At 31.3% G+C, this 24885-nt stretch overlaps 1 long non-coding RNA gene across 1 annotated transcript; it reads left to right on the forward strand.

Moving 5' to 3' along the window:
* The first annotated feature begins 251 nt into the window (after nt 1–251).
* Nucleotides 252–23435, forward strand: LOC145270818 (uncharacterized). Its single transcript, XR_013865582.1, has 2 exons — nt 252–425; nt 20126–23435. It is a non-coding gene; the product is annotated as an uncharacterized LOC145270818 (long non-coding RNA).
* The last annotated feature ends 1450 nt before the right edge of the window (nt 23436–24885 follow it).

A 24885-nucleotide genomic window follows, 5' to 3' on the forward strand; every position in this document is an offset into this window, starting at 1 on the left:
ACGTCATTATAAAGTTCATTCTTCACTTAATAATCGGTGAAAATTTCGTATTGATTGAATGATTACGTGATTTTTGGTAGATTTTAAAAGAGAAACTCCGTCAAAAACACTAACTCCTTCCTTTGGCCGGAAGTAGTTTGTCTCGGTCAACAACCGATCAAAATAAAATTTCATAAGCACTGTGATACTTTCCCTCCCGATTAAAATATTGATACAAATTAAATAATAATATTATGCGTAATGTTCGCTGAATAATCGATTGTTTCGCAATAATGCATTTAAATTAGCCCGACTTTAATTTTCTGCGAACCTGTTTTTCCGTCACCATCTTAAATTTAGACATCCACCCGTTAAACTCACCCCATTTAATAATCTTATAATCTTTTTTTTTTTTTTTTTATTGAACTACATTTATCAAACAAAAAGTAAGTATTACTTACATTTAATTGATTTTATGTTTGGGTCAAAAAACAAATAAATAACAAATAAATGTTATCAAAGTTACTTTTCTAGGGAAGACTGGAATTTAGGTGGAAAAATAATCTCGAACCCTTTAATAATGGAAATATTAAATTATCGGAACATAAAAAAATGATTTTTTTAATGATTTTTTTTAAACCTTTGTTTATCTTTTTCAAAGTGCAATTAATACTTAATCTTTGTTATGATTTTGTTAGGTTTTAAGATTTACATAGTGTAATGATTAATAATATTATAAACATTTGTAGATTAAATATGAAATACGGTTTTACTGAACGTTCGTGTTCGACTTCCATACTTTCTTTTCGATCAAAAGAGACAAACAAAATATGAGGCTACAAAATACTTAATATTTGTGCAATAATATCGGAATCAGAAAAATGTGTCCCTATTTTGTGAGCGGCACACACCAGGGGACGCATTTTGAGAGGTTAAAAATAGAAAAAAAAAATCAGAATTTTTTTTACGAGAAAGTTTGTAAAAACATCGGAACTTTTGGAGGTATCGGAATCAGAAAAATTTGCCCCTAGTTTACGAACAGCCCTTGTCAGGGGTGGCATTTTGAGAGGGTTAAAATATAAAATAGAAAAATAAATAAATCTAACAAAATATCTTAAATTTTATACCGAAAATCTTTTAAAAATTTTCGACTTGGACTAAAAATTGGAAAAATAAATAAAAGTTAACAAAAATCTGAAATTTTTTACCGAAAGTTGTAAAAAATCGGAACTTTTGGAGGTATCGGAAAAATGTGTCCCTAATTTGCGATTCCAAAACCGATTGTTTTAAATTTGTAATTTAATTGTTCATTATTGGTACTAATGATAAATATTTATTGTTTTGAAATTATCACTCAAACTAAAATGATAACATCAAAATACGATGTAAATTTATTTTATTTGTAAAGCAAAGTTTTAAAAAAGTTGCATAGATTCTCTAGGTAACCTTTCAAAGAAGCAGTTGATTTACATGTTCCAGGAAATCTTGAAAATTCAAACAAACTTTTTGTCAAGAAAAATACTTTCAAACATCACTGATAATTAAATGATACAACAGAAAATTAGAAGAAACAGAAAAATGACATAATTTTAGAATTGTAGAAACATTAAGCAAATACGCAATAAAAATCGACTGTCAACAGATTTTATGATCATCATATCAGGGGATAAAATTTTTAAATAGGAATTAAGCACTACACCTCAAATATTATGTAAGTGGCTTTCTATTCGATAGTTTAAATACTGCTGAATTTCTGTCAAGTTTCAAACAATCACAGAGTAATTGATTTTTTTTTCAAACTATTAACAAAATTTTATAATCACTGATGTATTTATGATTAAACCGAAATATATATGATGAATTTATTCTGGTAATAGGATTTTAATTTTTTATTTCTTTATTAATATAATAATTGTAAAAGTAAAATCTCCTTAGAACGCGTACCTAACTTAGCAAAATTGACTTACTTGCTTTCAAACAAGTGTAAATATTTAAAAATATGTATATTTCTGTGAGAGGCACTTGAATCCTATTTAAGATAAGCGTTGAGACCATTCTTAAAGGCGATATAGTTATCGCCTTTAAGAATGGTCTCAACGCTTATCTTCAATTGACATTTTTTCTGTAGATGCTTAATTTTCATATATTTTGCCCAAATTAGTTTCCCAGTCTCTAATTTTCCTAATTTTAATTAAATTAAAATGAAAATATTAAAAGTGATTTTTAATGTTTTTGCATTAATTAGCTGGTGAGTTTTGTCCGGTGTCCTTTTGTCTGTTCCCCTAGGTATATATATATATATAATTATTTTTTTACTATAATAATTAAATACCTACAGACACTAGTGTTTCATCCTTTCGGGATTCTTCAGTGCAGGGTGTCACGATTACTACCAGTCGAACGATTCGAACCCCGCGACACAAGACATCTCTGGCTCGATTAGCGGAGGCCGTATCCATTCGGCTACTATTAACCGTGTGAAATAGCATTAAATTTTAAACATTTTAATTTAAATGTTCATTACGTCAGGCAGACAGTGATCAAATCGTTATACGATGATCTACGCATAAGAGCTAAATTGACCGACTTTTAATTCAACTGAAAGTGCTCAACGATAAGAAACGAATTTCTTAAAGGGGCTGTCATAATTATTTTTTTACTATAATAATTAAATACCTACAGACACTAGTGTTTCATCCTTTCGGGATTCTTCAGTGCAGGGTGTCACGATTACTACCAGTCAAACGATTCGAACCCCGCGACACGAGATATCTCTGGCTCGATTAGCGGAGGCCGTATCCATTCGGCTACTATTAACCGTGTGAAATAGCGTTGAATTTTAAACATTTTAATTTAAATGTTCATTATGTCAGGCAGACAGTGATCAAATCGTTATACGATGATATACAATGTGTGTGTGTGTGTATATATATGTGTGTGTGTGTGTGTGTGTGTATGTGTGTATATATATATGTATGTATGTATGTATGCGTATATACTAGTGATGGGACGATTCTAAATTTTTTCTCAATTCCAATTCAATTACCTCTTAATTAAATTATCTCTTAAATTTCTGATCCGATACGATTCCTGATTCCGATTCTGATTCTTTTTAAATTTCTAAATATTTAATTATTTATTTTTGTTTTTGTTTTTTTTCAAATTAATCTAAGACCATCTCATGTCTGCATATATTTTTCAAGCAAAAAATGCATTTACTGTGTGTGTGGGAGGGACAGATAGTAAATATACAGGAAGTTCTAAATATTTTTCTCAAATGTTTTCCTTTTAATTGATTGAAAATAATGAAACAGCTAAAGATGCATTTCTCTTCTAAAACAAAACCGATTTGCATTTGTCATTAGTTGGCAAAATGCTATTTGAATATTTCATAAACCATTGAAAATAATTAACAATTGTTATGCAAAATAAAATGGTATAGAAACAGAATAGTTAACAAAGTCCCCTCCATTTTAAACATGAGTTTCTAAATAACAGTAACTATACAGAAAACAATTCTTAACTTAACAACGGATGGGAATGTATTCTTAACTATTCTATACGTTCTCTCTACCAAAGAATGTTCATGTGTTTACCCTAATCATAAATATTTACCCAATTATTACAACTGACAATGTCATAGATATGTAGTAGATTGATTTGTTTTAATGCAAAAAAAAACGAAACAAAAATCAAGATACAGATAATTATAATAGAAATACTTTTTACTAAAATTGTAAGAATTTTAGAGTAACACACTTGACTAAAAATCATATTTTCCTTTTGTTTTATTCGACTTTGATTTTGTTTTATTTCCGCTGTGCAGCACTAGGAGTGTCAGAAGCCGCCATTGAAAACTTGAATAAATATCTGATTATACAGACTGTTTCTGTTTCGAAGCTTATAATCAATATGAAAATGTAATTTCAAACCGTAATTGTTTTTCACTAAAATGAGGAAAGACAAATTTTAAAATAACAAAAGGTTTAATCTATAAAATACAATATTTTTTTTCATCGGTTTTCTTAAAAAAAGATTTCACAAAATTCAACAAATTTTAAATGGTACCAAAATCTATTAAGTATATATAAATGCCAAAAAATCACTTACCTGTAAAAAAAAAACTTAGCAATTGCTGGTTCAATTCTTCATTTATAAGAATTGTTCATATTTATATTTTATTTTGTATTCCATGTAGTTTTCAAAAAATAGGATTTTTTAAAGTGAGGGTCGTAAAAAATCGCATTTTTGTAACGTTTTACCAAATACAGATTCGTCAAAGGAACATAATTAATGTCTCTTTTTTATTGCGTGCTGTTAACCAAAATTAGTATTTTTAGTCCTCCATAGTAAGAAAAAGCACACATTCACTTGTAAGTTTTCCCCATTAAACAAAAAATCCAGTCGACTGATTTTTTTTTAATTCTCCTAATGAAATAGACGAAATTTTGACTATTATATCTTATTTCTACTTTATCGACTGGATTTTTTTAATTATCTAAAAAAAGAAAACATTGAATGAAATAAAAAAATTGCTGTCAGCATCCGGTATTTACTTGACGATATAAGCATAACATGAGCTTTCTTTAAAAAAAATCAACGTGGTTTAAAAAAAAAAGTTTTACACTTCGGACTTTACAGGTAAATTTCCAAAAAACATTTCTTTTTTTTTGTTTTAAATTAGAATATTTTATTTATTGATATTTTATTTTCAATTTGAGATATATAAAACCCTGTTGAGTAAATTAATTATTTAAATTTTAATAGACATTTCAAAATGGGGGGTGTGAATTAAAAAAACCTTTGTCTAAAATATTATATTTCATTTATCGGAAAGAGCATAAAATTTCACATTGACCCTGAAAATATCGTAAAAATTGAACCAATAGAAAAATTTCGATAGATTTTTAAAGTATAAAAATTGAAAGAAAATTCACCCGTAAAATTCAATTGATTTCATACATAAAAATGGCTGGTTGAACGTGCACTTGCACTTTGTAAACACTGTTTTTTTAAAAATAAAACTAATATTTCTATTATTTTTTAAACAATTTAATAGTTTATTTTGGAAGTATATTCCATACAGAAAATAAACAACCCATTTTAAAAAGAGAAATTAGGAGTTTTTTTAATATTTTATTCGCAGTTCTCTGTTAGGAGTGCCAAAAATTCCCCCCAACATTCTGATACACCTAGTGCAGCACCTTGATCGTGAATTTAAGGTACTTGTCCGACCAGGAACAAAAACAAAATGCGACGTTAGAAAGCTAACCACAAAATGGTTTTATTGGGAATTGAGGAACAGTGAGAAAATTTTGAGAACGTGGATGGTGCATTCTCCTTCTAGAGAAGACTTATTTTGCTTCTGCAGACTTTTCAACTGGGCTATCGAGTTTTTCTGCTGAATTGGTGGAAATTAAACCCAAAAGTATATAAACATGAAGCTAGCACATCTCATGCTCAAGCGATTCTCAACTGGAAGGATCGAGTGATCCGACTTGCTGAAGGAGAGGTAGTTGACAGAGTAGAACAATATCTTATTGAAAAGGAAACTAAGAAGTGACGGGAAATTCTAGCTAGACTTCTGAATATAATCAGGTTCTTCGCAAAGCAGAATCTGGCACTACGGGGTCACCGGAAAGACATCCATAATGATGAAAGAGATCAAGAAAACAAAGGGAATTTTTTAGAATTGGTAAATTTATTGGCCAAGTATGACTATATGCTCCGTGAACATTTAGTGAAAGTTAACCTGGGAAAGAAAATTGCTATTTCTTATCTGTCACCAGAAATTCAAAATGAATTTGTGAGCATTTTGGCAAAGCAGTTGAGAAAGAAAATCATCGATCAGATCAAAGAAAGCAAATATTTTTGCATAATTTTTGATAGCACTCACAAGGATCAGATGAATTGACGAAAATAAAGTGATAGTGGTGGAGTCGTTTCTCCGCCCATTCGAGACAAAAGGTAAAAGCGCGGAGGACATTTCCAAACTGATTTTGAGAGAACTAGAGAACGATGGAATTCAGATTGGTAACTATATTGGCCAGGCATTTGACCATGCTGATATTATGGCACGCCACCGATCGGGTATGCAGAAACGAATCTCCAAAATCAACCCAAAAGCTCTATTTGTGCCATGCACTCATTCATTAAATCTGGCTTTTGTACATGCCACTTCTGTAGCGGTTCGGTTCACTCTGTTACATTTTTTTGCATACTGCACCGGTTATTCTCGTTTTTTTCTGCATCTACACATCGCTGGATTCAGTTGACCAGTCTAAGTATCAAACACTGTGGAAATTAGATGGTGTAGTCGAGCAGATGCTGTAAATGTGGTAAAAAAAGTATTGGAAGTTGTCATTGCCCTGGAACAGCTCACAGAAGGAGGAGAAAATGCAACCACAAGATCAGATGCATCTTTAATTGTTAACTTGGTATTGTTGTTTCTGTTTTATTTCTGAGCCTTTGGGGAAACTATTTTCTAAGAAATCAATGATGCCAAGAAGTATCTTCAAGAAAAGTGGATGGATCTGCAACAAATTTTAGTCAGGCTGACGGCGTTGAAAGATTGCCTTCTTCAGAATAAAGAAAAGATGGTCGACACTGCAATAGATGAGTCAAAAAACTCTCATGGAGCATCGTGTCTGCAAAAGGAAATAAATGGGTGGTGAACGATTGACTGATGCAGCACTGGATGCTGAGTTGAGACGGTGAATGCTATTGGTCATAGACAGGTTGACTGAAGAAATATATTCAGATTTCAGCAAGTTCACAATCATGCAAGTAAATGTGCTTTTCTTACACCGTCTTACACTGCTTGATGATAATTATGATTGTCAGCTTGGTGAAGCTGGTGAAGATATAGAAAAAGATAAATTCTTTGCCGAAAGGAAGAGAATACAGTATTTTGTGAAAGTTTCAGGAAAAGACAAAATCAATGGACCTCTTAAACTTTTGACCTTTATACGGAGATACCACCTTGGAGATTTCATCCCTAATATTGTGATCTTGCTACGCATTTTCCTTACCCAAGCTAATACCGTTGCCAGCTGTGAGCACTTTTTCTCGAAACTGAAGCTCATAAAAATCTACCTTCCATCAAACATGAGCCACACAAGGCTTACAGGCTTAGCAATCTTCTCCTTAGAGAGGGAACTGGTTGATAGAGTCAATTTTGATGGAGTTATTGATAACTTTGCCGAAAAAAAAAGCGCAAAAAGTATGTTTGTCAGTTTTGAACTGATTTGATGCCTTGTGATAGTTCTCTCACAAAAAATAAATTTATAGTCTCATTTTCAATTCATAAATACATTTATTGAAAAAAGTTAAAAACTATTTTTAAAAGGATTGAAACATTATTAACAAAAACAAATTTCAGTTTTGTGCTTAAACTGAGCGATGGATTTCAAAAAGCATGAATACAAGACATTTTTTTCTCTTCAGGAGTCTCGACCTCTCAATAATAATATTGTAAAAAAAAAAAAAAAGAAAACTACCTCATACTATCGACTCCTTGATACAGCCATGATTTTTGTAAAAATTCGGAGATAACAACAATACAAAAATAAATAAATGTGATTTTATCATTTCTGAACCTTTTCATGTTTTCAAGTGTTCTTTATGAATTCAAATTTCAAATATTCTCATTTTAATTTATAAAAACATATTTGCTTAAAGGTGTGACTTTCCATTTCTTAAATTTTGCACTTAAACCGAGCAATTACACACAAGTATTTAAAAAAGGGCCCATACAAGACATTTTTTTTCTGGGAGGGTCGACCTCTTAATAATAACATTATGAAGAAAAGAAAAGAAAACTACATTTGGCTATCCTCGCTTTGATACATTGTTAAAACCATGTTATTTGGCGAAAATTTGGACTTTAACAACAAAAAAATAAATAAAAATCATTTTATCATTTCGTAACATTTTCAGATGTTCTCATTTAAATTTATTTGTTTGTGTAGCCAATTAATTTAATTTAACATTTTTTTATAATTTGAATTATACATTTTTGTTTTGAAAAAATATTTGTTTTCTTTGGTTTCATATTAACGTTTACATAATTCCTTTCAGATTAATGTTTACATACTTATTATTCAAATTATTGAAAAGAAATTGTTAAATTAAATTAAAATTTAAAAAAAGGGAATTATGTAAACATTAATCTGAAGGGAATTGTTAGTTCAATGAAAATAAATATTTTGAGGGATGTTCGGAATTTTGACGGTTTTAACAGGTTGTCAAATGTCACAAGTGGGGGGGCAAAACAGATAATCATATGCCAGCGGGAGGAGCAAGGCATGTTATTCTATGTCAGCAGGGAGGGGGAATCAAAACAGGTAATTATATGCCATCGGGGGGGGGGGGCAAATCAGGTAATTATATGCTAGCGGGGGGGGGAGGAACCAAAACAGCTAATTATATGCCAACGGGGGGGGGCAAATTTTACGACCGCTCCAGGCAGCACAAACTGATGCAACACCACTGAAGGAGGTGAAGAATTGCAGCCATTTTTTTTTTAGATTGAAACGGAAAATGACCTCCCTTTTGAACTTTCCTCTGTCTTACAAAAGCTAATACGATCGTTTTTTTTTTATTCTATTTTTATTTTCTTTAATAAATAATTTTCTATTTTATTGATTTTTGTAGTTTTGGGGTATAATCATCTTAAAAATACGATGAAAATGTAGTTACCATTGTTTTCATGTGAAATTCAATATTACAATTTCCGAAATTTCGTTCCGATAGTGTAGAAGCGTCAAAAAAGTTGTTTAAAATAAATAAAAATTGTTAAATTTTTACTCTTTTAAAATAGTTGAACATTTTTAAACGTTCGTACATATTGTTAAAAAAAATAAGTGCTTATTCCTTTTTTTAAAAGTTGTTTTCATATTTTTTTTTTTAAGTTCTGCTTATTTAAAACTGTACACTTCGAGATTATTTTTCCACTTAAACTCCAGTTTTGCCCTTTTCTATCTAACTGGATAATTTTTTAGTGTTTTTATTTAATGTAAAATGTTTATTTTGTTCAAAAAACATAGTGTTTGAAAAATACAAATGGCGGCAGACTCTATGTTGAACACGTTAAGTTTGGGAAAATGATTTAAAAGTAAAAAATTATGCAAAATACTGTTAGAAACTCACTTAATATATGTTACTGTGACATAGGCTTACATATATTTGCTGGGTTTAGATGCATCATTTACATTTCAAGTCACTTGAATATCAGCAAACAAATTGAAAATGAAACCGATGTATGCAGACCTTCTGCATCATAAAATGCTGCATAACAAATGAGTGAATGTTTCGATGCATTAGTAAAAATAATAAACACATGTAAAAAATATTTGATGTGCTTACAGAAGATCACTTATCGCCTTAGTTTTAACCAAACAGCTACATATGATATGGTAAACTATAACACGCTACAATTAAAGGCAATCAAAATGACTTAAAAAAACGCTACAATTGTCAAGATTAGTGAATGACTGTTCAATAATTGGGAGATTTTTTATTGAAATGAATGGAAAATAGTGCTTGTAGAAAAATGGACTCCCCTAAAGATGAATCTTTGCACTTAACCTTTTCACCAACAAAGACCAACCTGAATTTGATGAAATATGCAGCTTCATCTTTACAGATGATCTTCATCTGGAGATGCAAGCACCTGATTAAACAAATTTTAGACACTCTTACTACCCCGACACTGTACTTTAAAAAAAACTACATTCAATGCTAAACAAGTAAATATATAAGTCTGTGCATTTCATTGCAACAACTATGAGGATATCAGGAAGCTCAGGATAATCTTGAATTACAAAATGCAAGTTTTAGTGTTTAACTGGGAGAAATGAGAACTGGGAGAAATGAGAACTGCAAGAAGATAAAAAAAAAAGTAAATGTTAGGAATAATTTGCTGATGAACTCAATATAGGTTATAAGAGTTTAGAGATTTCTATGCGTGACTTTTTTTTATTTAAAACAACAGTCGCCTTGATTTTTTAATGAAAAATATGATGCAATATATTTGTACTCTAAATAGCATGTATTATTTGTTAAAATAATTTAGAAAATATTCTTCATAAATGATTGCAACATTTAAATAAAACCATAGTGTTTTATATAAAAATTATGATCAAATATATTTATACTTCCAATAACAGTCTTTGATTTTAAAATGATACAATAAATATTTGTCCAAAATGATTGCAACATGTAAACACAGAATGACATGGATTAATATTTTCCTAAGCAAACATATAAGATTTAACACAATATATTTTACGATATTTTAAAAAGTATTTTCATATATTTTTTAGATTAAAAAACACCAAATTTTGCAAATGAAATTGTAACAAAAAAGAGGTGTTATTTAAATTTGACATAAAGAAATTTTTTATTAGAATTTAAGAGGAGAAACATTATTACAAATAATTTGAAGATAAAATAAATGATAATTTATGAAATAATAAACTTTAAAGAAATCATAATTTAAATAAATATAAGAATAAGACTATTTTTATAATATTTTGATACAAAAATAAAACAGATAGATAAACAAAAATAAAACAGATAAAAACAGAAAAGACGACCAGGGAAGTAACATTGCAATGAAATTAAAATGAAAAATAAAAACATTTTAAGTAAATATATTCTTATTATCATATTGAGAATAAGAATATTTTGCTAATATATAAAATAATTTAAAACGTTCACATGCTTTAGAAATGTCAAAGATAAAAAGAGAAAAAATAAAGAAATAAAAAGGGAAAATATTTCAAAATCATCAAACAGAAATAGCAATTTATTATGAGAAAATAATCTACTTGTACATTAAAAACAATATAAGCTTTTCGTTTGAAAGTAAAATACAAAACTGCTACAGATACACTGATTTAGTGCATCAATAATTAATGCAGATTAGCTTTGCATTCAAGAATGTATTTGGCAAGTGCAAATTTACTCAGTCTTTTAGTATTAATTCCATTTTTTTACCAATTTCAGAAACTTACCGGTAGTTTAGTATCAAAAGCTTTGGAAACGTTGGCAATGCTGAGCTGCACATACTGTGAGATTTTTATACTGTTCCACGCAATGTATTTACATTGCCATTGTAATTGCTGAATCCACAGTATTTGAGGTGTGTCAAATTATAAACAAGGCAGTTTGTTTCGTCAATAAAATTGGTTGTAATGGTCGTTTGAGTAGTTCTAAAAAGAGTACTGTTACAGAAAAGCTAGCAAAAGGTGAAACTACCCTCGAAATATCGAAAATGATAGGAAGGTACCATCAAACTGTGAAGAACTTTGTCAAGGACACTACAAAAGTACATAGGGGAGCTGATAAAGGTAAATCTAGAGTTGTTTCATGCTGTTCTCTACTCCAAATTAAACGTGAAGTTGTTAAGAACACTAGGCAGACAAGTCAAGAAGTCTTTGACCAAGCCAGATTGAGGAATGTCTCAAAAAGTATGTGATGTCACCTTCTGGAATAAGTGGCAAAGTCTATTAAGCCTGTGACAAAGCCTCCATTAAATCAACATCACATACAAAACCAATTGAAATGGGCAGAGGACAACATGAAAACAAATTTTTATAAAGTTTTGTCCACGAATGAAGTGCATGTCACTCTTGATGGCCCATATGGCTGGAGCAAGGGATGGGTCCTAGATGGATGACATCGTCATCAGCGTTTAAGGCACCAACAAGGTGGTGGTGGGATAATGATTTGGGCTGGGATTATCGAAGGTACTTTAATTGGCTCATAGAGCATCCCAGAAAGCGTGAAAATGACGTCAAATGCTTACATAGCTTTTCTGAAAGAGAACTTTGAACCATGGCTGAAGAACCATTTTTTATGCATGATAATGCTTCCTCGCATTCAGCAAACAAAAGCAAAGAGTATTTGGAACAACTAGGGTTCTCTGGGCTACGGAAGATGAAGTGGCCTGCGATTTCACCAGATTGGAACCCAATTTAGAAAGAGCACTTTGAACCATGGATGAAGAAGCAAAGATTGACGTTCAGAAGAACCATTTTTTTATGCACGATAATGCTTCCTCGCATTCAGCAAACAAAAGATTTGAACCCAATTGAGAACCTTTGGAGTATCATGAAGCAATGTATCTATGCAAATGGACGAGGCAAGGATGAGTTGTGGGATGCTCTCCAAAAGGTATGGCAAGGAATAACTGTTGATGAAATCACAAATTTGACTAATTCTGTGGACAAAAAGGATCGCATATCCCTACTAATTATGTCAACATAGAAATTGCTATGTAGTTATTGGGTTCTAATCATTTTTCCTAGTTCATTTAATGTTTTAAAATTATTTCAATAAACAAGTTATGGGTATATTGTGTTTTTTTCTCAACCTTGTTAATAACTTGACACACTGAAATCAACAGATATTCCTATCTTTTGCCATAGTTTCACTAATACTGCTTTAAATACTTTTATCTTCTGACTGAAGTAGCTAAATACACTTTCTTAAAGTTTCATGGATTTATATTCACTTGTTACTTAAATATTAAAAAAAAAATGTAAACTCGTTAATAATTTAATACGCACTGTATAATGTAGTATAAGGTCTCAAGTTTTTCAAATGCATTAAAAATTTATTTTTTATAGTATTTTTACTTTTTTCAAATGCATTATAAAATTTTTTTTATAGCATTTTTACTTTTTTCAAATGCATTAAAAATTTATTTTTTTATAGAATTTTTACTTTTTTCAAATGCATTAAAAATTTAATTCTTTATAGCATTTTTACGTTTTTCAAATGCATTAAAAATTTATTAATTTTTTTATAGCATTTTTACTTTTTCAAATGCATTAAAAATTTATTAATTTTTTTATAGCATTTTTACTTTTTTCAAATGCATTAAAAATTTATTAATTTTTTTTATAGTATTTTTACTTTTTTCAAATGCATTAAAAATTTATTAATTTTTAATAGTATTTTTACTTTTTCAAATGCATTAAAAATTTATTAATTTTTTAATAGTATTTTTACTTTTTTTCAAATGCATTAAAAATTTATAAATTTTTGTATAGCATTTTTACTTTTTTCAAATGCATTAAAAATTTAATAATTTTTTTATAGTATTTTTACTTTTTTCAAATGCATTAAAAATTTATTAATTTTTTTATAGTATTTTTACTTTTTTCCTAAAATGAACCTTAAGTAAGGCCAAATGATTTTGGGATAATTTTTATAAAGGAATTCGGAGTAGAAAGTTAAGATGGTTTTTCCTATGCAATTAAAGTATTACATGTTGATATAGTGAGAAAAATAATGAAGTCCAAATCGTTTACAGTAGAAGGCCTTCTAAAATCTCATGATATCTATGGTGAAAAGGTGAGAGTAGTTTCTCGGCTTATATTTTCTTGAAATGCGTGTAAAACGTGCACATTGCATTTATTATTAATTTTTTAAGCTTGATTTTACATGTTGATATAATGAGGGACATGTAAAATTTCTTGAGTGAAAAGGCAATCATTGCAATAAAATAATTATCGAAAAATGGTAAAAGAACTTTTGTAGAGAAAAGAATATTAAATATAGTTGTCTCAAGCAAAGATTTTCAGTGTTTATTCCATAGGAAAAATATCAGTAAGTCACGATTGTTTATTCTTCATATAAAATCATTAAATCTGCAATATTTATTCCATGTAAAGAAATTGGAAAGCCTACAAAGAATGTTGGTATATAAATAAACAGAGTTCAATCCCTTCAAATATATTCACTCGCAAACACCAGTTTTTAATGTAAACATGTGCCAATAAACAATCTGCAGTTCATTTAAGCAACAATTAGTTATGAATTAATCTTTGCTCAGCTCTACGAATTTCTGTTGTGAATACTGGTGATTGTCAGTATTTTTCAGATGAATGACTCAATACAGTAAATATTCTTCAGAACTTATTGAAAATTCTAAACAGAATTACATGGATAAACAATGTTTTACTAACCAAACATGTAAGATTTAACAATATATTTAGATTTCATTGAAAATTATTTTTTCTAAACAAAAAACATGTAAGATTTAACAATATATTTAGATTTCATTGAAAATTATTTTTTCTAAACAAAAAACATGTAAGATTTAACAATATTTTTAGATTTAATTGAAAATTATTTTTTCTAAACAAAAAACATGTAAGATTTAACAATATTTTTAGATTTAATTGAAAATTATTTTTTCTAAACAAAAAACATGTAAGATTTAACAATATTTTTAGATTTAATTGAAAATTATTTTTTCTAAACAAAAAACATGTAAAAGTTTTAATAAAATCAATATAACTCAAAGAAAAATTAATTTCTAGAATTATCATTATTATCATTAGATTACGCATTGTTTATTCAATATTCTCACCATAAAATAAAAATAATTCACAAAAATATTTCATGTGATTTTCATGTGATTCCCACAAAACATTCAAATGCAATATTATAATTTTTTGTTCACATAATGGTGTAAACATCAGGGTACAAAATGTATTTTATTTTTCTGATCAGAAAAAATTGGGAAAATTTGAGATCAATTTGTAAACTGAGTGCTAAGCAGTCGACCACTCAGTTTTTATAGTTAAGTTCGTAGTGAGGCTTAGACTACTTAGACTTCTGATCACTTGGAGAAACTGTCGACTTCTATTGTTGTATTGTTATAAAAGGGGACCGTGTGTGATCGTCTAAATGTTGCTGTCTATTTGTGATATATTTATATCTAATTGTTCATATGCAGTTGTGTGTGTTTGTGTGGTACATGTATTTTGGACATACCTTCTTCATGCGTCGTTGATCTTGTCCACCTGGAATTCATCTCGTTCTTGGAGGGGAGACTGGAAACCTGTTTTGGACGAATATTCATTCACTCCAAGACAATGAATGGTTTTATTTAGTTTTTTTTCACCTTTGAGGTGTCGATCGCAGAAGAATGGAAAGTAAATGTCTTTGCTTGAATAGGTCTTATTTTCACACACGTAAGCGTCGTTCCCCCCAGTGAAGGGGAGGGGACAACGTGTTAAGTCGTCTGTTCTTCTCTATGTCCAAACCCAAACTCACTCACTCCAGCTTACCATGATCACGTGACTCACACGCAGATCCGATCAGCTGACCCTCACTTCCAGTAAAACGTGTTTACAATATGATTTACCATATTTCTTTCTTATGTTCGACCTATTTCCTAACATTCCTTCCCCCCTTATTTATCAAAAAATACATTTTCTACTACCCACATTTACTAAGAAGGGAATACATAAGCTCGCCTCACTGGCAAGGAAAAATGTCATACCATTATCCAATAAATAATAACATCCACAAATAATAAAAATAAACATCCACAAATAATACCATCCACAAATAATACCATGTGGTGCGAATCCTTGCGCCCTTCAAGGTCAACAACTCTCTCTGACCCCATGGCCTCCATCTCACATCTTATGATCATGCAGAGATCACGATAATCTCTCGTCACAGCTATAACACGTTTCCATAAGCACATGACTCCTATGAGATAAAAGATTTTCCTTATAACATTACGAGAGCATTTCTTTATGTCTCCCACCAAATTACGAATCCGGAGAAAAAACAAAACAAAAAAATTCCACAACCATCTCGAAAACTTGAATAAATACAGACTCTTTCAAAACTTTAGAACTAGTTGACCCCTTATTCATAACCCAGTAGTGTGTCTTTTTTTTCTATTTCTTACTTTGGTACACTGCTTAAGTCTTCTTTTTTCTCTATTTTTCTCAATTTTATTATTATTATTATCATTATTATTATTATTATTATTATTAATTAACTAACAGCATGTTCTTACTTTAATTAATCATTATTTAAATAAACCCCACAAGGCAAAGATCACTCCTCCATTCTGCGAAAAAAATACATGTCAAAGAACAAGAAAAACCTGCACAATTCTGATTCGAGAAAACTTCAATTACATAATAACAATAATAATAATAATAATAATAAAAATTCCTTATAAGCATTTACAAAGTCTCATCTCACCAAGAATAAAATTCCAAATAACAAAACACAGATTCGTGGAAACCCAAAATTGTCATCAAATTCTGAGGTCGGCTACATCACCTTCACCATTTCATCAAAAATAAAAAACATCACAGTCGTTTACAAAAAATACAATGACATTTACAATTAAAATACATAGTCGTTCCCCCCCCCCCAATAAAAATGATTCACTTATAAACTTCTAGACAATCCTTCATTAAAATAAAAGTTCAACAACAAAATAACAGATCCATGGAAACTAAAATTGTCCACGTCACCAAAACTCTGGGATTTTCTGAAAAAAAATCAACATCTGAGTCATTATTATTATCGCCATTTCTACCATTTCCTCTTCTGCCCTTTATGCTATGTCAGGGGCATTCCATTTGCTCCCTGAGGCTGGACAGAAATATATTCTGCTCTGCTATATTAGAAAAACTTTTTTTTTCCAGATTGGTAACCGTGACTGCCTTCAAGGCATATAGCTTAGCGGAAAATATCCTGATTTCCACACATTATATTTTTCCATGTTGATTCTACTCGAAATCAACGGAAATCCCAATCACTCATAGACAATACTTGTATTTTTTTCTTAATCTAAAAAACATACATTTTAAAATTTCATTATACAGTTTATATCCATTTCAACAACATTTTTCCGGATCAGAAAAAAGAATTTAAGAAAAAAACACCGTACAAATTGAAGAAAAAAAATTTCACATTGGCAGAAATTGTCAATTGTTTCACTCAAAAAGAACACCGAGTATTACAGTTTACAATTGCGACACTTACACTTACACTTGCTAAATTCCATAACAAACAGTTTTTGATTGACATGTTTCTCTTAAGCTGACAGGTCTTTTTAACCAGACACTGTAACTAATATTCATGTTTCTTTTCTATTTCTTTTTTTCTTTCTGTTTTTCACATTGTCTTTTGTATTTTTCTTATATTTTCTATGTTTGCAATTTTCATTTCAAAATCTGTATGTCTATCGATATATCGTTTTCTTTTCCTTATTATTTCTTCTATTTTTCTACACAGTAACATACTTTTTTCTTTTTTTACAGACGGTTCTTCCATTATTTTTTCTTATTAAGTTAGCATATAAATCTATCTATATAAAATTTTAATGTGTCTGTTTTTTCTTCGGAACCATTCCTTTCTTTTTTTTTTTCATTGTGTCTATTTTTCTCCACCGTGCTAACCTCCACGTTCGATTTTTTTCCACACCCTTGTATGGGTGCACTGGAACACAAGCACCAAAATTGGGTTTGTTGTATTGTTATCATAAAAGGGGACCGTGTGTGATCGTTTAAATGTTGCTGTCTATTTGTGATATATTTATATCTAATTGTTCATATGTGTGTGTGTATCTGTGTGTGTGTGTGTGTGTGTGTGTGTGTGTGTGTGTGTGTGTGTGGTACATGTATTTTTGGACATACCTTAACTTCATGCGTCGTTGATGGAATTCATCTTGTTCTTGGAGGGGAGACTGGAAACCTGTTTTGGACGAATATTCATTCACTCCAAGACGATGAATTGGTTTTATATAGTTTTTTATTCACCTTCCAGATGTTGATCGCAGAAGAATGGAAAGTGAATATCTTTGCTTGAATAGGCCTCATTTTCACACACGTAAGCGTACCCTCACAGTGAAGGAGAGGGGACGACCTGTGAAGCCGTTTGTTCTTCTCCACGTCCAAACCCAAACTCACTGACGCCAGCTAACCTGATCACGTGACTCACACACTGATCCGATCAGTTGACCCTCACTTCCGGTAAAACATGTCTAACACTATGAGGTAGTATCAAGTGGTCCCATGTAGTTCACATGTATTTGTGACCACGGGTAGTCCACTTTGGACCATGGGCTTAATTGAATTGGTTGTGCTTTATTGGTTAGGGCTGCATGCTTTCACTTTTCATTAATATTTTTGCCTATGTTTCTCTGATACAGACATGAATGCATTTAACTTTTCATTATGGTGGCGCAAAGGTGTCCTGTGTTTAAATCCTTTAGGATTTTCTTTTGGAGGGTCGATAGAACAAAGACTCTCCTGATATAATAATACCTGGTTGCATATTTAGAAAACTTTTGCTACTTGTTCATCAGTCTACAGTTTCTCATATAAAGTCCTTGCTTTCAGTTTCTTTCCTTATATTGTCCAGGGTAACAGGATGTGAGCATAAAGTCTTCTAGTGGTCCAGCATTCCTTGGTATAAATTGGGATAGGTTGTCTGCGTGTTTTAACTTCTTTGATGGGAGGAACTCCATATCAAAGTCGTAATTTAGTAGGATTGTTTATTATCTTTGGAGCCCGTGTGCTGCATGTGTACGTAACCATTTCTTCGAGCCAAAGATAGAGATCAGTGGCTTGTGATTTGCTTAACTGTCATCTATGCAGGTATCTGTGGAATCTTGTTACCATGAAAATGATACTGAAGGATTCTTTCTCTATCTGAAAATAATTCATTTTCGCAGGTTGTAGGGTTCTCAATGCATGTGCTATAGGTTTTGTACATCTTCCCGGTATTTTATGCAGGATACACACACACCAATTCCATATGTGCTTGCGTCTCTTGCAACGATTTTGTATAAATCTGGGTTGTGGTGAATCAGGAACAGTTCTCTTTTAACTTTTCGATCCAACCCAATAGTTTTTTTAAGTTGCATGCAATATGTGCATATTAGTAAAATATTAGGAATGAAGGATTGGTAGTAAAAAAACGATGCAATGTTGTTATATTATGTGGCTCAGACATGTTTTATTGCTATGGATCTTTCTGGATTTGGCCATCTATCTATTTTGTCATTATCTATGTACTTTATTCTGTAAAGGAAAAATTCACATTTAGTGCCTTAAGTGTGCAGCCGTACTCATTTATTCTTTTGAATACATTAAAAACGTGTTTTCTATGTTGCTCTATAGTTTCGATTTTCATTAGAATATTGTCCAATTACCCAATGGAAAAATCAAACTGTTCAACATCATATCTTATCGGTTAAAAGATAGCTGGTGCGGTTTTTATTCTGAAAATGAATTTAAATAATTTAAATAATTTAAATAATCCCTTGGAAATTCACAAAAGTGTTGAGCTTTCTTCTTCAATGTAAGTATGCTTCACTCATTTACTATAAGAATATTTTCCCTCTAGTTTAGTAAATACTTTCTCGGTGCTGGGTATGAAGCTGCATTCAACCCATTGGAGAAGTCTGCACACATTTTGATATCCTTAGATTTTTTTCTTTGCATGCATGGTGGAGGTGGCCCACTTGCTTTTGTCGACTGTTGTTACGAGTCTGTCCTATTCTTCATCAAGTTTTTTCATAGAGAAAAATGGTATGCTTCACTTCTTTTTGAAGACTGGGATGAGATTATTTCTTTCTTTAATTTTTCAGTTTCAGCTGTAAGGTCATTCACTTTTAGACGAAAATCGCTATTGGGTGTGTTCCAGAGTTCAAATATTTTGATTCAGTTCATACAATTTAGTAGTAACGTCACCTTCAAATCTTATTCTTTCCTCAGTTACTGAATGGGCAACTTTCTTGTATATCTATATATTAATATTTTAAAAATATATTTTTGCCAAAAAATATATAAAATTAACAAATAATCACATCTATATATTAATATTTAAAGAATTTTTTGAAAAAAAATGTATAAAATTAACAAATAACCACATCTATATATTAATATTTAAAAATACTTATTTGCAAAAAAATATATAAAATAAACAAATAACCACATCAATATATTAATATTTAAAAATGTTTTTGGAAAATAACTGTGTAGATTTAACAAATAACTGCATCTATGCATTAATATTTTAAAAATATTTTTTGCAAAAAAATATAAAATTTACAAATAACCACATCTATATGTTAATATTTTAAAAATATTTTGGCAAAAAATATTTTTAAAATATTTTCTGCAAAAAGATGTATAAACTTAACAAATAACCACATCAATATATTAATATTTTAAAAATATTTTTTGCAAAAAAATGTATAAAATTAACAAATAACCGCATCTAAATATTTGCAAAAAAATAACTGCATCTACATTTTTGACAAAAAAATGTAGATAATTAACATATTGTCTTTATTTTTTTCCAGATTATCCAGCAGTCAGTACAAAGAAAATCAAATCCACCTTGCCTAAAGTTTAAAGCCTGACACAAGAAAACTCATAATCTTCTGAACCAATTCAAAACCATGGATCCTATACCGCACTGTGGCAAAGAGGTGCTCAACATTATCATGCATATATCAATTTCATTTAAAATCCATGAAAACATTGAAAAAAAAACATGAGTGTTACTTAATTCATTGCATTTGCACAAAAAAAAATATAACAAAAAATTTCAAATAATTCGTCTTCAATAATGAACAATAAATCTGATAGTGGAGTGAAACCATATTCTTGTGAAATATGCGGCTCTTCTTTTACACATAAACAAAATATGTTACGCCATATGCGAATGCATACTGGAGAGAAACCACATTCTTGTGAAGTATGTGGCTCTGCTTTTGCAGTGAAACAGAGTCTCTTGCGTCATATGCGAATACATACTGGAGAGAAACCACATTCTTGTGAAATATGTAGCTATTCTTTTACACAAAAAGGAAATATGTTACAGCATATGCAAACACATACTGGAGAAAAACCTCATTCGTGTTTAGTATGTGGCACTTGTTTTGCAAGGAAACACCAATTGTTGCAACATATGCGAACACATACTGGAGAGAAACCATATCCTTGTGAAATATGTGGCTCTTCTTTTAGCATAAAGAAGTCTATGTTGCAGCATATGAGATCACATACTGGAGAGAAGCCATATTCTTGTGAAATATGTGACTTCTCATTTACAAGAAAACATGCTATGTTGCTACATATGCGAATGCATACTGGAGAGAAGCCATATTCTTGTGAAGTATGTGGCTCTTCTTTTAGATTGAAACAATATATGTTACAGCACATGCGGAAGCATACTGAAGAGCAACCTACCCTTCATTCATAACTTAAGCTTTTTGCTAGTTCAGACTCTGACTATATTCGATACTTGCAGGTAGTATGTCTTTTCTATACTGATCTTACAATGACAAATGTGCTTAGTGCTACATCAAAGATGCTAAGTCAAAACGGAAAAATATGTTTGAAGAATATACTGATGCCAAAGAGCTATGAGAGTAGAAACAATACAAACATGCTGTAGTTGAGGAGGACAATCAAATTCAAGGCATAATATGAAATGTTTTTAAAAGAGATTATGTTCTTGTGAAATGTATTGCTCTTTTATATTAAAAAAAATTTGTTAAAACTTACGTGAACCAGTGGTGTAGCAACTGTTTTTTGCCAACCAGGGTGGTTGTAAGATTTGCCACCTGTTAACTTATTGCAGTACATATACATGTATATAGATATACAGTCATATATCAAAGTACATATACATGTATAGACATAAACAGTCATCATCATCAAAGGAAGCCAAAGATTTTCAAACAAAACCGTAATATAAATTATATGAAATTTTTAAAAATTAATTGGCTATGCAAACAAATAAATAAATACATGTGTGTTCCCGACAGACCACCGACCCACAATGTTGTCTGCATAGTATTTTTGTTCACTATCCTTCTTATGGCCAGATCATCATTTTCTCGCTGGCGGCTGTTGATGGGAACACATATGGGTCCACAAAGCAAAAGGAATAAAGTAAAGCAAACAGGAAAAACACAGACACCAATGTTCCACATATGACGGACTTGTGAGTGTGTGTGTATCTTCTCCCCGTTCTATCAATGTTACATTCGTCTGTCAGTCGCAATTTATCTCTATCTCTGTTTTGCAGTCAGCTCTGAAAACTGTCCAATTGTTGTCACTATCAGTTCCCATCGTCATCATGTCAACTCTCTTCTATGCATCGGTATCTGAGGCTCCCCCAACCTGGCTACCGGAAGCTGCCCTTTCCTGTGTTATATGTTCTGTAGGTTTCTATTGTCATTGTCAAATCTAAAAGGCTCGATCTAAAAATACCTACAGATTCATTGTTTGCTACTTCCCATCTCTTTGTTTATTGAAGGACACTTCCTATTCCTTTGTCTATTGCCACCCCCTAGTGACTCAGGTCCACTTTATAATATCATACGCCTCCCATGCTCAACTTTTCATTTATTACATAAATCACAAAAAAATATCATATCAACATAAATCTATATAATTATAAAACTCACATGACCTTGTAACGATGTATGTAACCCACTTTATGACATCCAGTTGCGCATGCGTGCATGACCTGCGCTCATGACATGCGCACTGAAATATTAATGTTATTCTATCGAAATTATTATTTAACATGGGAAGAGTGGGGTTTAAAATAACTTAAATGTAATACGGAAATGAACGATGTAAAAAAGCAAATATATAAAAATTTGAATTTAACTATAACATTATATTATCGTGTATCTGCTCATTGCACAATTAGTATTATGGTATCTGTTGAGTGCACAATTAGTTATAAGTATGGCCAACCACTTATAATTCAGTAACTGTAATTTTTAATTAAAAAATAATCAATTATAATAAACAGAACGACATTTTACATAAATAATGAAATGGCAGAGATATGTCATTCATTTCAGAATCAAAAAAAGAACGAAGCAGAAATTCGGTATATCCACAGGTGTGCACCTAGCTCTCCCGGTATTCCAGGTGTATTTGAATACCCTTAAAAAACAATTTCTTTTTTAACTGGCTCTGGAAACTGGTACAGCTTCTCATACCAGAGAGGGAAAATCAACTTCGCACCTCCATCAAGGTAGAAAAAACACAGGGGGAATTTTAACAATCTCCACATTTTGTCCCACCCCCACAAAATAAACAGGAGAAATTTTAACCACTTCCACAATATTTCGCTTCACCCCCTACAAAACAAAAAAAAAATACTGAGGAATTTTTTTCACCTCAACTATAATATGACTACTGCCGCTCTCCTCTCTTCTCCCCCTTTCTCCTTTCAAAAACGTCAGGAGGATTTTTTCACTTCCCACTGGGAAAGCCTTGTGCACCCCCCCCTCCGAACCTGTCCGGTCTCTCATCATCTTTTTTTTTTACTTTAACAACATGTGTAACATTATTAAACAGAAACAAAAACAAGTAACATGTTAACAAAACAGAATATTTTCTCTACTGTTTCTGTTTTCGATAACAACATAATTCAACACAATAAAACCCACAACCTGTGTAATTTTACACGCAAGAAACTGATATAATCTTAATCATAAGAAATACATAACAATACATTTAAGCAGTTTTTTTGAACAACGATAAAAATATAAAATTTGTATGCAAATGTACAGAAAAAATATTTAAACAGTCTCCATTTTTGTGGGTATAAACAATTTCAATAAAAAGAAATTTTCACTATGATTCTCTTTTTTTTTCTCATTTTTTCTTTATTTTTGAAGTGAAAGGCTTTCTCTCTTCTCCGCACAGATCATCGGCTTGCACTCACCACGTGAACAGTGATAAAAAATTCACAACAATAAAATCCCACTTATCACTCATCATGTCAACCTTGATCCTCAGCAAACATTTTCACCTAATCTTCTAGTCATTTATCCACGCTGTCGATGCATGTTACACACCTCCACTCTATCTCTAAACACATTTTTCTCAATGATTCTTCGTCTGCCACTGAATGTGCCAGTGTGTCATATCCCTAACTATCTGAATTCCTGGATGCTTATTTTCCTGCATCCCACAAAAACTCGTTTTGTTTTCCGTCAACAACCTCGCCAAGTAGAATCATCATGACTTAAATTCTTTCTAACTATCGCCCCAGCCTCCCATCACCTAGCACGTGATGTCAGACAAATCTCTGTTCCCACAACAGACTAATTTCTGAGGAGATTCCTTAAATCGGTGAACATCTCTCTTATAAAGCGTGCTATGTTGCTAGCAGTCCTTGTAAACCGTGAGTGAAAAGACAGGAGAATGCCGCATTGCCACAAATATAGAAGACCTATATAAGGACAAAAAGTTGAAATGTTTAGCAACTGTTCGGAGTTGATGCATATGGCCACATCTCATGTTCCTAGTCAACACGTGGGGAGAAAAAACTTCACAATATGTGAATTGCTCCCCTCACTTTTAAAATCCTTCAATACAAATCACTATCTAGTATCAACATTTTCCGAAATGATTATCACACCTGAGGTTCCCCTCCCTAATGGGAGTCTCCACATTAGTGTGTTGAACCCCGCCCCTGCTCTAAGCCTCCCCCTGGAGCGATTTCCAACAGAAAAAAATCTAGGGAAAAATCAATCCTCACAACAAAAGGAAAAAAATTATCAACGAAAGCAAAAAAAAGAAAACATATATACAAAACGAACGACATTGCTTATGTCTTTCTTTTTAAAAGAAACAGCACATTTTTCCCTATCTCTTTAAGCATAAATGTAAAAAATATAGAAAAATTGCGATAAATCCCACTATATTAAAAAATTCTGTTCACACAGATGTGCGTGACCCCACGCTCACTCTCTTTCTTTTTCAACTACCCCCTCTCTCCCATCAAACTAAGCTTCTCAACTCTTCCCGCACTTTTCATTGTAGTCGACAACCTCTGACACCCCTCTCTCGTTTCTTCTATCTAGGCTGACCTTTTCACCCCCACTCCCGTCACTCCCTTTATTTTTTTAATTGTTAGTTGCTGCTACCTGATTTCCTCGCCGTCTTCTCCAAACCAAACACACCATCGCAACGATGGCCCCCTCTCTCTCTCTCTCTCTCTCTCTCTCTCTCTCTCTCTCTCTCTCTCTCTCTCAGTGAATTACACATGGAAAAACAAGTATTCGCACATGTTTCTATGAAG

Source organism: Euprymna scolopes, chromosome 46, assembly GCF_053919585.1.
Source record: "Euprymna scolopes isolate OS-2025 chromosome 46, ASM5391958v1, whole genome shotgun sequence".
Classification (NCBI taxonomy): Eukaryota; Metazoa; Mollusca; class Cephalopoda; order Sepiida; family Sepiolidae; genus Euprymna; species Euprymna scolopes.